This window comes from Solea senegalensis, unplaced genomic scaffold, assembly GCF_019176455.1.
Source record: "Solea senegalensis isolate Sse05_10M unplaced genomic scaffold, IFAPA_SoseM_1 scf7180000015656, whole genome shotgun sequence".
In the NCBI taxonomy this organism is placed as follows: Eukaryota; Metazoa; Chordata; class Actinopteri; order Pleuronectiformes; family Soleidae; genus Solea; species Solea senegalensis.
In genome coordinates, this window is record NW_025321405.1 from 37,943 (window position 1) to 54,321 (window position 16,379).

The following is a 16,379-nucleotide window of genomic DNA, read 5'->3' on the forward strand; positions in this document are numbered from 1 at the left end:
AAAAGCCCGACACGTCGTGGAGCGTGAGCCCCGACAGGAGCAGCAAGAGAGAAGTGAAATGATTTTATATACATATGTTAATTAAACAGTTTTAACTTTAAAGAAATAATGTATAAAGTTATAGATGAAAAACAAATAAAAGGGCTTTTATCTTTAATTTCAAGAGCAGATTCAATTTCTGTTCATCAATAAACACATTTTCTCACTTGTTCACATTTGTAAGTGTGTATGTGCGTGTTGTTCAGCACCGTTTTCTGTGTGCGTTCCGGGACCTCTGACCTGTGACCTCTGACCTGTGACCTGTGCTCGTCATCCCTGGGCTGTCACATGTTAACTTTATGTTCCAGCACCTTATGATTTACAAATGACACACTGGTTGTTGCTATACCTGTTATATTGCTGTTGGTTATGTTTAACGTGACGATTACATGCTGCTGAGTATAGGATGATAAAAAAAGTACTGTAGTACTCATAACCGCACACACACAGTTTCTCAATACTCAAGTAAGCAAGTATGTATGTATTGTTCTGCTGTTTGAATGACGGGTGGCACCAAGTGCTTAAGCCTCATTACCGCCACCTACAGTGATGATAAATTAAATTATATAAATTAATATATGTAGTTATTATTTTAATTAATATTTAATATATTCATTAATATTTAACTTCATTTATTAGTTTATTTTTATTAAAATATACAGTTAAAATACATAGTTAAAATAAATAAAACATTAATAATATACAAACTTTCAAACTGTTTCCATTAAAAACAAAATAACACGTCAACAACAAATCTATGGATCACACCAAGCTCGTACGTCATCATTTCATCAGGACAGGCCGAGGTAACGCTGCCTGTTTTTAATATAATATGTACATACACACACACTACTCTACAATGCTGTAATATATCTATTTTCCACATGGTACTGTATATTTTAATAAAAATAAACTAATAAATGAAGTGAACCAGAAGTGAACCAGGTTCCCTGGTCAGTGAGGGAGTGTGTCAGCAGAGCAGTCTGTCCTGCCATCGGTGAACTATTTCTTATTTTGCCTTTTTTATTTTGGAGGCAGTCCTGGGTGGAGATGTGTTTCTCTGGTGGGGGCGAGCGTTTCAGGGCCTTGGTCGTGTGACTGAGGTTTACTGAGGTTTTGCTTTAAAGCCCCCTCACTGAGAGGATCGCAGAGGCACTCGCAGAACTCGAGACTGTTCACTGTCCTCGCTCCCAAATGGTGGAACGATCTCCCCATCGACATCCGGACAGCTGAAAGCCTCCACATCTTCTGCCGCCGACTCCACTTGTCAGGTAGTGTGGTGTAACATGACTTTACTGACGAGTTCTCCCTGAGCTTGTGTTGTCCAGCAGGTTCCATGTTGGTCATGGATTTGTCCGGCTAATATTTTGTGCTACTTTGGGGGATTTCATGGTTTCTGGAACCATTGAGTGGAGACCGTTTGTGACAATAAACATACTGGTTTAACTGGAAACCTTCTGTAAAGGCAACTGATCTTTAGTTTTGATAGTTGTGTTTGTTTAGATTTAGGAAAGTGATCTAGTACAGCGGCACTCAGTGACTTTATGAGTGCACCATCATGACATTGAGATTAGCAGCAATGATAAACACCTTAAAGATAGTATAAGAGATGCGCTTAAGACTATAACACACACACACACACACACACAGGGTTCGTACGGTCATGAAAAAACGGGAAAAGTTTTGGAAATTGAAAATGCATTTTCTAGGTCCTTGAAAAGTTAATGAAAAATAACATTTCCTGTAAAGTCATGGAAATATTGCGTGGATAATATTTAGGATGAACATAAATAAAAAGATGTAATGTGCGATTAAAATTTAAATGGACACGGAAGTGTTCAAGAAGTTCAAGCGGAAACAAGTGGATCACTGGCGCCACGCTTAGCGACCCTCCAGTCCACACGGGGATTTTAAGAAAATGGCAGGAAAGTGTAGTTTGAACAACGAGTGGCTTTTTAAGAAAATGTTTAAACTTTGGTTACTGAACGACGCTCAACACGGGCGTGTTAATGCAGACTTTGGTGCTTCTAAATGTGGCTTCATGGTTTACACATTGTGCATAACGCATTCAGAGAGGCTGGGAGATGAAGCCTGTACCTGTTTCATGACTGCCCTGCTCACCTGGAACATTTCACCTCTGCAGCTGGACGCAGTACTGCAGTGCTGAAGTTCTGCAGCCTCCGCTGGCTTGAAAACATAACTGTATCCGACCGTGAAAGCTTATATAGAGCTGCTGCTTAAAGGAGAGTGACCAGATGTGAAGACAAATGTCATTACAGTGCAGTGACATGTGTAAGCACTCTCACGTCACTGCACTATAATGACATGTGTAAGCACTCTCACGTCACTGCACTGTAATGACATGTGTAAGCACTCTCAAGTCACTGCACTGTAATGACATGTGTAAGCACTCTCAAGTCACTGCACTGTAATGACATGTGTAAGCACTCTCACATCACTGCACTGTAATGACACTGTGACATGTGTAAGCACTCTCACTGCAGTCACTGTCACTGTGTAATGACATGTGTAAGCACTCTCACGCCACTGCACTATAATGACATGTAAGCACTCTCAAGTCACTGCACTGTAATGACATGTAAGCACTCCGTGGTGTCACTGTAATGACATGTGTAAGCACTCTCGCGTCATAATGACATGTAGGTCACTGCACTGTGACATGTGTAAGCACTCTCGTGTCACTGCGCTGTAATGACATGTGTAAGCACTCTCTGTAAGCACTCGTGTCCTGCGCTGTAATGACATGTGTAAGCACTCTCACGTCACTGCACTATAATGACATGTAAGCACTCTCGTCACCGCGCTGTAATGACATGTAAGCACTCGTCACCGCGCTGTCATGACATGTAAGCACTCTCACGCCACGGCACTATAATGACATGTAAGCACTCGCCACTGCACTATAATGACATGTGTAAGCACTCTGCATGACACTGTCATTACTGTAATGACATGTAAGCACTCTCGTGTCACCGCGTGTAATGACATTTGTGACTGCACTGTAATGACATGTGTAAGCACTCTCATGTCACTGCACTGCACTGTAATGACATGTGTAAGCACTCCGTCACTGCACTATAATGACATGTGTAAGCACTCTCACGCCACTGCACTATAATGACATGTAAGCACTCTCACGCCACTGCACTATAATGACATGTGTAAGCACTCAAGTCACTGCACTGTAATGACATGTGTAAGCACTCTCACTGCACACTGTCACTAATGACATGTGTAAGCACTCACGCACTGCACTATAATGACATGTGTAAGCACTCACGCACTATAATGACATGTGTAAGCACTCTCACTGCACTGTAATGACATGTAAGCACTCACGCACTGTAATGACATGTAATGACATGTAAGCACTCTCACGTCACTGCGCTATAATGACATGTGTAAGCACTCGTGTCACTGCGCTGTAATGACATGTAAGCACTCTCACTGCACTATACATGTAAGCACTGTCACGCTGTAATGACATGTAAGCACACTGTAAGCACTCACGCCACGGCACTATAATGACATTTGTAAGCACCTGCTGCACTGTAATGACATGTAAGCACTCATGTCACTGAACTGTGCACTCTCCGCCACTGCGCTGTAATGACATGTAAGCACTCTCATGTCAATGCACTGTAATGTGTAAGCACTTCACGCCACTGTTGTAAGCACTTCACTGCGCACTCTGACATGTGTAAGCACATGTCAATGCACTGTAATGACATGTGTAAGTCACTGCGCTGTAATGACATTTGTAAGCACTCTCATGTCACTGCGCTGTAATGACATGTGTAAGCACTCTCACGTCACTTCACTGTAAATTACTGACATTATTATTATTACCACAGACACACATGTTTGTGGTGTGTATGTGTGTGTGTGTGTGTTAAGCCTCTATAGATGTGTGTGTTTTTTATTTGTTTAGTAGATCTTGATCGTAAATTGGAATTATGAAAATAATTCTGTAAAATATAAAAGGATAAATATTATTGTCTGAACCCGCCCACTCATTTAAAATGATCTTAAAATGACTTCAAGCTGCCAGTGAAGAACCTGTCCTTTACTGTTACCTGGAACACAGATCATTGGAATTAAGTTTTATGAAGCACATCTCTTTAATTAAATGGAAATACTTTATCCATTAATCTAATCTATCTAATCTATGACTGATGATGACTATGACTAATGATGACTATGAAGCTAAATCAGTTAGCCTCCTCAGCATCTCCCATGCAACCGGGAGACAAACAGGGCAGCTGGGTGACTGTAGTGTTAAGCCTGAGTCCTGTCCACCACCAACCTGTTCACACCTCAAACAAGTTTTCCCCTCTCAGCACCACACACACACACACACAGACTGAGAAACCAACTCTGGTAATTGGTGACTCCATCCTGAGGAACGTGAAAATAGCGACGCCAGCGACCACAGTCAGGTGTTTTCTCTGGGCCAGAGTGGCGACATAGAGTCTTATCTGAAACTGCTGGCTACAGATAATCGTAAATTCAGTAAAGTTATTATTCACGTCGGCAGTAATGACACCCGATTACGCCACTCGGAGGTCACTAAAGTTAATGTTAAGTCTGTCGCTTAAGTCTAACTTTAACTACAGTTAAAGCTTTCCTTTTTGATAAAGCTTATAGTTAGAGCTGGTTCAGGGAAACCTGGACCATCTCTTAGTTATGCTGCTATAGAACTAAACTGCTGGGGGATTTTCCTGTGGTGCACGCACATTCACTCTCTCACACTCAGGATTTGATTATGACTTTTTATATGTCATTAACCTTGTCTCTTTCTCTCCCTAGTTTGTGTCTTTCCTTCCATCCCTCTCTCCCTCTCTGTATTCTCATCTTGCAGGTTGCAGGATCCACATCCAGTTTTCGAGGCTATCCATATCATACATATCATCACCACTATTATTGTGCTATAATTAAAAGTCGATATCATTGACTGTATAAACTTGTAACCTGATACAGTTGTTGTGTATCTGCTCTTGGTCTCTCTCTCTCTTCTGTCTCTACCTCATCTCCCTCTTGTCCTTCCTCTCCCCCCTTTCTGTCCCCCACCTCTCCACTGTCCCCCATTTTTCCTTTCACCCCAACAGGTCGAGGCAGATGACCGCACATCTCTGAGTCTGGTTCTGTCAGAGATTTCTTCTTCTGTTAAGAGGGAGTTTTTTCTCTCCACTGATGCCTAGTGTTTGCTCATTGTGTGAACTGTTGTGTTTCTCTGCTCTCCTTGATGTTGTCTATGTACAGACCTGAGATCATGTATGTTATGATTATATATAATATACAAATAAAATTGAATTGAATTGAATTGAATTGAATTGAATTGAATTGAATTGCATTAAAAATGGAATTTACAAATTAGAAAGCTGTGGACAGTGATGGTGTGTGTGTCAAGAGAGGTATACTTACAGTGTGAGGGGGACGATATACGAGTACCTGACTATGACAGCATGGCAAGCTCTTGGAAGAGTGTGGTTGAAAGGAAACCTGGACCACAAAATCACCTGGACCACAGAATCATACCTGGACCACAGAATAATACCTGGACCACAGAATCATACCTGGACCACAGAATCATACCTGGACCACAGAATCATACCTGGACCACAAAATCATACCTGGACCACAAATCATACCTACCTGGACAGAATCATACCTGGACCACAAAATCATACCTGGACCACAAAATCATACCTGGACCACAGAATCATACCAATCAGACTGTCACCAGCTTTTGTTCTTTTTTTTTTCATGTATTTTTATTGGGCATTTATAATACAGACAAACAAACAAACATAATTACAGAACAAGTAAACAGACAACAGAAACAGAACATAACAGGTTGACAAAATTAAAACAAAACCCACCCCTCACCCCCTGGAGAAGACCCATACGGAAAATAACATAAGAACCCTGCTATGAATAAGAGACCGAATATTAAGTTGGGTTTGTATCAGCAAGGTACTGTATCAAAGGTTGCCAAGTCGGGTCAAAATGTTGGAGACTGTCTTTCAGAACATATCTTATTCTTTCCAGACGGAGTGGATTAGTCAATTCACCCAGCCACATCTTAGATGTTGGTGCGTTTACACTCTTCCATAACGTAAGAATATTTTTTTCGCTATTATAAGACCATATGAAATAAAATATTGTTGTGCTTTGTTTAAATTCTTAAAGGTTTCAGACACCCTGAGAATAATAAATAAGGGTTCTGGCTTTATCACAAACCTCATAACCTCGGACATTATATCAAAAACACCAGACCAGAAAGAGTACATTTTGGGGCATAGTGCATAACTATGAAGATGGGTTGCAATGGAAGATTTGCATTTATCACACACAGGTGATACTTCTGGATATATATTATGTCATTTTTCCTTTGAGAAATGGAGCATGTGTATAATTTTAAATTGAATAAGACAGTGTCTTGCACAATGTGAGCAAGTGTTGATCTTCTCAAGGGCTTTGTCCCATAGATCATCTGTGATCGGTTCGCCAAATTGTTTCTCCCATTTGCATCTATGTATATAGGCAGGGGGGGGGACTAAATGACAGGAGATTATTATAGATACGTGTTATCAACTTAGGTTCATATATCGGCAATTTCAGACAGTCATCTATTAGTGTTTTTGTTTCGGTCTGAAAATCCTCCAAATGTCTACGTATATAATCCCTGATTTGCAGATAATAAAAGAATTGATTACTTTCCAGTCCAAATGTCTGCTGTAATTGAGAAAACGAGGCAAATACACCTTGTATATACAGATCTCTAACACATGTAATACCTTTCTGATTCCACCTAGAGAAGGCTCCACCCAAACCAGATGGGACAAAAGTGGGGTTTCTATCTATGGGTAATAGAGAGGATATGGCTTTAAGATTATAACTGGATTTGATTTGTTTCCAGATACAAATCATGTTATGGATAATAGGATTGTTGTTATATAATGATCTACTGATTTTAGTAGGCACTAATAGAATTGTTGCACCAGCTTTTGTTCTTGCCTGTTGTCAAGGACTTGGTTCAGTGGATGAAGAATCTTGATGATGTCATTTGCCAGATTTCTTTCACTTGAAAAAGCACAACATTGATGAAACTGTTGAAGAGGACTTCCTCACACTGCCTGCCCTCTAAAGACAACGTACAGGCTGCAATTTTAACAACACAAAGCTCTTCTTCAAGAGCCAAAGTTCAGTTTCCACTCCAGCATTCACAAGGCTGTGCCAACACTCATAACCAAAGAAAGCATTATGGAGCTTTACGAATCTAAGCGGCTAACTAACAACAAAGTGGCCCAGATGATAAAGCCATCAATTGAAAGTCTATATCCACAAGAGCAGACAGCTCTTAAGCACCTGCTACGGTATGTGAGAAGCATCAACCGAAGAAAACTGGAGATCTTCTTACGCTTCTGCACAGCGTCCACTGTGCTGTGCACAGACACAATCCAAGTCACTTTTAATAGATTGAGTGGTTAAAGGCCTGTAGCACATTCATGTGGAGCAGTTCTTGAGTTACCATGCACCTACAGCTCATACCTTGAGTTTTGTCAAGAGTTTGACAATGTCCTGTCTAGCGACTGCTTTACAATGGATATTGTGTAGTGAATGTAAGGGATCTTACACATGTTCCTCTTCTACTGACATTTGTCTGAAACAAACTGTTTAACTTTGTTTGTTCATTCATGTTTTACAACTAAGAAAAAATTGTTCCACAAGGAGAGGAGATAAAATCAGATGCATAATCTGATGACACTGCTTTATTACACTTAAAACTTTACATTTTTTTGCTTTGCTTTTGTTATTTTATTATTGTTAATGATTTTTCTGTAATATTTGTCAGCACACTGAGTTTTACATGTTGTTTTAGTCCAGAAGACTTAAGCTGAATCATTTTCATGTCAGAAAAGTCTGCTCTCATAGGTGAACATCCCTTTTCATTTTCATATTATCATGTGCAGCTTATTCTTCTTCTTTTCCTTTGGGCTGCTCCCTTCAGGGGTCGCCACAGTGAATCAACCTCCTCCATCTCACCCTGTTCTCTGTATCCCCCTCTCTCACACCAACTAACTTCATGTCCTCTTTCACTCGATCCATAAACCTTCTCTTTGGTCTTCCTCTAGACCTCCTGCCTGGCAGTTCCAACCCCAGCATCCTTCTACCAATATACTCACTATCCCTCCTCTGTACATGACCAAACCATCTCATTCTGGCCTCTCTGACCTTATCTCCAAAACATCTAACATGTGCTGTTCCTCTGATTGACTAATTCCTGGTCCTATCCATCTTCGTCACTCCCAAAGAGAACCTCAACATCTTCATCTCTGCTACCTCCAGCTCTGCTTCCTGTCTTTTCCTCAGTGCCACTGTCTCTAGACCATACAGCATTGCTAGTCTCACCACTGTCTTGTATATCTTTCCTTTCATTCTGGCTGATACTCTTTTATCACACATTACCCCTGACACTTTTCTCCACCCATTCCAACCAGCTTGAACACGTTTCTTCACCTCTTTTCCACAATCTCCACTGCTCTGGACTGTTGACCCTAAATACTTCAAGTCCTCCATCTTCTTTATCTCCACTCCCTGTAGCCTCATGGTTCCACTTGGGTTCCTCTCATTCACACACATATATTCTGTCTTGCTGCGACTAACCTTCATTCCTCTCCTTTCTAGAGCATATCTCCACCTCTCGAGCTTTTCCTCCACCTGGTCTCTGCTCTCACCACAGATCACAATGTCATCTGCAAACATCAGTCCATGGTGTTAGTCCTCCATAGTCCATGGAGATTCCTGTCTAACCTCATCTGTCAGTCTGTCCATCACCACCGCAAACAAGAAGGGACTCAGAGACGAACCCTGATGTAGTCCCATCTCCACCTTGAACTTCTCTGTCACACCTACAGCAGACCTCACTGCTGTCTCACAGTTGTCATACATGTCCTGCACCAGTCTCACATACTTCTCTGCCACTATGACTTCCTCATACAGTACCATAGTTCCTCTCTCTTTTTCCAGATCTACAAAGACACAATGCAGCTCCCTCTGACCTTCTCTGTATTTGTCTAGCAGCATTCTTAAAGCAAATACTGCATCTGTAGTACTCTTTCTAGGCATGAAACCATACTGTTGCTCACAAATGCTGACTTCTGCTCTCAGTCTAGTTTCCACTACTCTTTCTCATAACTTCATTGTATGGCTCATCAACTTTATTCCTCTATAGTTACTGCAATTCTGAACATCTCCCTTATTCTTAAAAATGGGCACCATCACACGTCTTCTCCATTCCTCAGGCATCCCCTCACTCTCTAAGATCCTGTTGAATAGTCTAACCAGAAACTCTACTGCCTCCTCTCCTAGACACTTCCATACCTCCACAGGTATATCATCAGGACCAACTGCCTTTCCATTCTTCATCCTCTTCAATGCCCCCCTCACTTCATCTTTACTAATCTCTGCTACTTCATGGTTCACAGTAGTCACCTCTTCTACCCTTTGCTCTCTTTCATTTTCCTCATTCATTAGCTCTTTCCATCTTCCCATTACTTCTGTGGCACCTGTCAACACATGTCCCTCTCTATCCTTAATCACCCGAACCTGCTGGACGTCTTTGTCTTTGATTCATCCTACAAACCACCATCCTATGCTGACTTGCTACACTCTCACCCACCACTACTTTGCAGTCACTGATCTCCTTCAGATTACATGGTCTATACAAGATGTAGTCTACCTGTGTGCTCCTACCTCCACTCTTATAAGTCACCCTATGCTCGTGCCTCTTCTGGAAAAAAGGATTCACTCCAGCCATTTCCATCCTTGTGGCAAAGTCTACCACCATCTGTCCCTCTGTGTTCCTGTCTTGGATACCAAACCTGCCCATCACTTCTTCATCACCTCTATTTCCTGCACCAACATGTCCATTGACGTCTGCACCAATTACCACTCTCTCACCTCTGGGGATATTCTGCATCACTTCATCTAACTCACTCCAGAATGTTTCCTTCTCCTCTAATTCACATCCCACCTGTGGGGCATAGCCACTAATAACATTTAACGTAACACCTTCAATTTCAAGCTTCAGACTCATCAGTCTATCTGACACTCTCTATCTAACCCCTACTCCATTTCTCTTCCTATCAATACCATAGTAGTACAACTTCAAACCTGCACCTAAGCTTCTCACCTTGCTACCTTTCCACCTGGTCTCCTGGACACACAGTATATCCACCTTCCTTCTCTGCATCATGTCAACCAACTCTCTAGCTTTTCCCGTCATTGTCCCAATATTCAAAGTCCCTACTCTCAGTCCCAGACTCTTGCCTTTCCTCTTTTCTCTCTGTTTTGGAACCCAACTTCCTCCTCTCCTCCTTCGACCTCTTTCATATTATCATGTGCATGTTTTATGCAATTGTTATTAAGAAAGAAGTTCAGCATTCAACAAAATAATACCTGTTTGATGCACATACAGGACCATTTTAAATGTCTACCTATGGAGCCTCATATGTTAAACATACAGACAGTAACTGTCCAGAGCACAACAGTGTTGAATACACATGTAATTCCTCTTTCATGTCCTGCCATGTTGTTTTTCTTTGTTGTGATTTTGTTTGTTTCCTGTTCATGACTGAAAGGCAAAGTAAAACATCTCTGACAATACAACAAATTTAAGTCTCTAATTCCAGCACAAATTACTAAGAAGAGCTAATAATCTGTTCCAACCAGGGGAGAGATTACGCTTGGAAAACTTTGAACATAACAATAAATCCAGTAAATACCTACCTAACCAACTTAAATTAAACAAAGAAAAAACAACTTTCCACTCCATAAAAGACTCAGACGGTAAACTAACCCATGCACTGGAAGAGATAAATAACATTTTTAGAGATTTCTATAAAAACTTATACTCATCAAACAATAACTCGAGTACAGACATAAACAAAAAACTCCATAGATCTACCAAAACTTAATAATGAACAGGTTAAGTCTATGGAGTCCGATATCACAATAGCTGAACTAAATGAGGCCCTACACCATATGTCAAACAGGAAAGCCCCAGGACCAGACGGATCTACAAAATATTCTGGTCTATACTGGCACCAACATTCTATCAAAAAAATTCTGGAAAAAAATTTGGATTTGGAAAAAACGTCATCTCCTGGATCAAAACTTTACACAATTCACCCAGTGCCTCTGTCAGAACAAATGATCAAACTTCTCCAAGCTTCACCCTCCAGAGAGGCAGTCCACTCTCTCCATCACTATTTGCCATCTTTATTGAACCACTCGCAGCGGCTATTCGCGCAAACACAAATATCAAAGGTATTCAAACAACAAAACTCCATCACAAAATAAGCCTCTATGCTGATGATGTATTACTTTTCCTCCAACACTCACAAAGCTCTCTTTCCGAGACTGTTGCACTTCTTAATACATTTTCAGCCACATCAGATTACTCGATCAAGTGGGCAAAATCGATCAGCCTACCAATCAACCATGACTTCAAATCATCACCATCCTGTCCTCTAAAACCTGGAAACATTAGATATTTGGGTGTACATTTTTCCTCCAGGCTGTCAGATCTACCTTACCTATATCACTTATGGGAAGAGTTACCACCATAAAAATGATGATCTTACCAAAAATCAATTACCTCTTCTCAATGATCCCAACTAAACCCTCACCAATCTGGTTTAAATCATTAGACTCTGCCACCACAAAATTCCTCTGGAAAACCAAACCAGCACGCATCAGTTTAAAAACACTCCAAAAAGCAAACGCCTATGGTGGTCTGGAACTTCCAAACTTCCACAACTACGTTCTTGCAAATAAGCTTCACTATGTCCAAAAATGGTTTCAACCCAAACCACTGGACAGTCTGTGGCTAGACATTGAACAAAGACTCTGTAAAGAAATTAAAATCTCTAAAATCTACTCAAATGCAAACACCCTGTTAAGCTCTCGAATGAGAGCGGTTTGACTATGTAGAGGATCCGAAAATGCATTGGAGACAGATTACAGTTTTAACAGGGTTTTTATTGCCGATGCAGCTGTGCCGGGAAATGGCGAGAGTCCAGGGTGAGAAACAGTGAGTGGGGGGATACTGGCAGGAGCAGACTCACGAGGGAGGATCGAGACAGGGGAAGTTTCCACGGCCGAGATGTGTCGTCCCCGGAGCTCTCGGGGAAGCAGGAGACGTGGTGACCTAAAGCAGAACAACAGCGGTTGTGAGTATTCCAGGAGTTAGAGTTTCAAAAGTTACAGCAGAAGTCATGGACGTTACCACTGGAAGAGCAAAACAATCTGACGCTGGTGACTGAGACGGCAAAGGCTTAAGAAGGCTCCTGATTGCTCATCAGGAGCAGGTGAGGATGAGCTGCCGCAGGTGTTGCTGATCACCAGCGTCGTCAGTGGAAGTAGGTCAGCCACGCCTCCTGCAGAGAGGGGAGAGAGCAGCACAGAGGAAGATAACAAACAATAAGGATAATAGTGGTGGGGAGAGTGGGATCGTGACACACCCTCTTAATGTAACAATAGCTCTTAATGTAACCCTCTTAATGTAACAATAGCTCTTAGCTCTTATTTGACCTGATGGTCAGACACACCAGTTTCATATACATGGAGTTGGAGGTAGGGGGAGTTTCATAGGGGGAGTGCCTGATGGCAGTCAACATGAAACTACCATCTACACAAAACCACCTACACAAAACCAAAACATATCACATCATCTCCAGCTTCTTCAGTTTCCAACCTCGTGGATTTCTACAACAACAGTCTATCCCCCATCCTGGACTCTCATGCACCATTGAAAAAACGGACAGTCTCCTTCTCCCGGTCTGCCCCATGGTACACAAAGGAGCTGAGGCAGATGAAAACGTCAGGCCGTGTCCTGGAGCGAGCCAGCGTAACATCTGGCCTGACCGTGCACAGACCTAACCATCACCCTCGACAACTCTGCGGTAACTCCTTCTCACACCGCAAGGAACCTGGGTGTGACACTTGATGACCATCTCTCCCTCACTGCCAACATTGCTGCAACAGCTCGATCTTGCAGATACATGTTGCACAACATCCGAAGGATATGGCCTCTTCTAACCCAGAAGGCGGCACAGGATCCGGTCCAGCCTACATCCAGGACATGATCAAAACCTACACCCCAGCCCGCCCACTCCGCTCTGCATCGGCAAACTGGCTTGCTGCCCCCTCACTGAGAGGATCGCAGAGGCGTTCACAGAACTCAAGACTGTCCCCATCGACATCCTGACAGCAGAAAGCCTCCTGACGTTCACCCACTCATCCATCACAGAATGTTCTCATTGATCATCACAGTGAAACACTGGATCTAACAGGAAGTTGTCCTGCTCACACTTCCTGTCTCAGCTTCCTGTCTGGGTCGCGTTCTTCCCGCAGGTAGGGCGGAGGAGCTTGTGAGCGTAAAGTCTGAACTTGTGATCGCAGCGCTGTAGATGAAGACGTTCCAGCAGCTGTTGGTGGCCAGAATCCAGAAGGCAAAGAAGAAGAAGTTACACCATTTATTCCCCAAAACGATCCCCACCACAAAGACGGTGACGGAAGAGAACGACGCAGCAAACGCCGTCTTTGCGCCTCGAGTGCTGCCTGATGCTGGACAGAGAGATGAGGTTTATGACCACGGTGATGCTGAGCAGCGTGAAGTCGAAGGCTGGGAACAGGAGCATGATGTTCCACATCTGACCTGAGAACTGGCCCAGGGCGCAGTTACACATGCGGCTGCAGGAGTTGTACTCGGCACCATGGCCAAGACAAAGGTCCCCACCCAGGAGAGGACGATGAGGACGGTGGTTCTCCTGCGAGCGATCACAGAGTCTTTGTGCAGCGGCTTCAACACAGCGACGCGACGCGATGCTCCATCGTCAGCAGGAAGATGGTGGTGATGGAGACCAGGGTGAATCCGTGAAGACGGAAGACGATGACGTCACATGGGTGGAAACTCAGCAGCTGCCAGTTGTTGTACAAGGTCTGGTCTGGTGCGGAGTTGGTGGACCTCGGCGTAGATGGACAGCGGTACCACCAATGTCCCCACGGCCAGCGACGCCTTCAGGAGACCCTGCGGCCTGTGGAAGTGTTTGTTCACCACGACCACGGCCAGAGTCACAGTTTCCCAACAAGATGGCGACGATCAGCAGCACCACCAAGAACACCATGAGGACACACGGTGCAGAGTGGAGACTCACTTCTGTTCAACATGACGTTGCTGATGATCACCTGGCACAAACATAGAGGTCAAAGGTCAGTTAGTCTGTGCTGTGACTTCTGATCAGTAACCAACAGATTTTAACCACTGAACAAAAAAACTTGTGTAATAAAATCTATGTCTCTGATGTATATGTCACATGATCACGTCTTTATGTCACTGTGAGACAGACTTTTGTAAACCACTCTCTCCCACACACACACTCACACACACTCACTCTCCCACACCAAAGCCCAGAGAGAAAATCAGTGATTTTAACATCACACACACACAGGAGTTGTTGATCCACTGCTGCTTCCATCACTAAGTTCAAATGTCTTATTTTGTCACTTCAGTGTTTGAAATCCTTCATTCAGCTTGAGTGCAGTGATACAAAGTGACCACATGAGGCAGCAGAGGACCAGCAGCTCCTGTGTCCCCGCCAGCTAAAATCACTGATTTTCTCTATGGACTGTGGTGGAGTGAGTCGTTCCCATGAGTGACACTAACTTTATGTTTTTTTTATTGGGGTGAAAACACAACATAGGGGCGAGGGTAGGTCAGTGGTAAAGTGACATCTTTCAACCTCTTTCAACTCGAAGGTTGGCTCTGCTAGTCTACATGTCCTTGGGCAAGACTCTTAACCCCCCAAAAATACGTTGCACATATGCGCTGTATGAAAGTGGGTGTGAATGGCAAAACTGTGATGTAAAACAGCTTTGAGTGGTCATCCAAAGGAAAGCGCTATATAAATACAGACCATTTATCACTTCACTAAATGGTCTGAGAATATTGCTTTTAGCGGTCTGTTTGTTTTTCCACACTTGAACAACAGAGGCCAACAGAGGCTGACAGAGGCTTGTTGTAGCCTGCCATCTCTGATTGCCTTGTTATGAGTTATGAAGTGTAATATTTTCGTGAAATTGACTCAAGCTCAAAGAATCATTGTTGTTTTAATGAGTCACAAAAACAAAAATCCACTGGTGATCAGAATACATTTTGCATGCATTAAAATGCAATAAAACAATTATAGGCAAGAAAATACACAATACAGTATAAACACACTGTTGTGGACGGAGTTGTGTTTTCCCACTGTGCCGCGTCGCCTTGAACGGGGCACGGAGCTCCGCTGCCATGTTGTTTATTCCGGGAGCAGCAGCGAACTTCCAGCTGCTGTCTGCGGACACTTTCCGAGCGGGACCCGCCGTTTAAACAACTCAGTCCGGATTACAACTCAGCTCCAAGTCACCGTGAAACTCCCTGTCCGGTATGTAGTGTGTTATTTATACGATTTAAAACTCCCCCTCTCTTTCCGTGTGTGTGTGTGGACTCGCTCCGTGAGTTGCTGCTACTTTTTCCCTAATTCGTGCTAACAGTCGTGAACCCGTTTCAAGTTGGCGCTGCGAAAAGTCCCGTCACAGCTAAAGCTGTAGTTTTTACATCAGTAACGGTGAGAACAGGCACGCGAATGTTCACTTTGTGTAGCGACAGCAACAGCAGAGCCGTGTTAGTATCGACTGACGACGTGTGTGTGTGTCTGAGCTAACTTCGGTGCTAGTTGGCTAACGCCGCCCAGTCCGTGTCACCACCAGTCCGTGTTGCCAGCACTTGAACGCACCATCAAGGGAAACTTCATTGATCCGTGTTGAGTTCGCGGCAGTAACGGGAAATCCGCCTCTTTTCAAAGATTGGGACGAGAGCCGGTGTTCTGACACAACATGCGACTTAAATTTACTACTAAATCTGTGCTACCTCATCATGTTTTACAGTTGTCTGCAGTTCTAGCAGAATTTGACCATATTTATAGTCGATGTGATTGTTTGTAACACTTTTAAGAAACAATGCAGGTTTTATCTGAAATGGAAGGTAATTTTACAGTTTATGTACAGTGTATTCTAGAGTGTATTCACAGTGTATTCTAGAGTGTATTTACAGTGTATTCTAGAGCGTATTTACAGTGTATTCTAGTGTGTATTTACAGTGTATACACAGTGTATTTACGGTGTATACTAGAGCGTATGCACAGCGTATTCTAGAGTGTATTCTAGAGCGTATTTACAGTGTATTCTAGAGTGTATTTACAGTGTATACACAG

General features: G+C 42.9%; 1 pseudogene; it reads right to left on the reverse strand.

Annotated features, from left to right (window-relative positions):
• Positions 1-13,329: 13,329 nt before the first annotated feature.
• On the reverse strand, positions 13,330-14,291 carry LOC122762428 (annotated as a pseudogene).
• Positions 14,292-16,379: the final 2,088 nt, after the last annotated feature.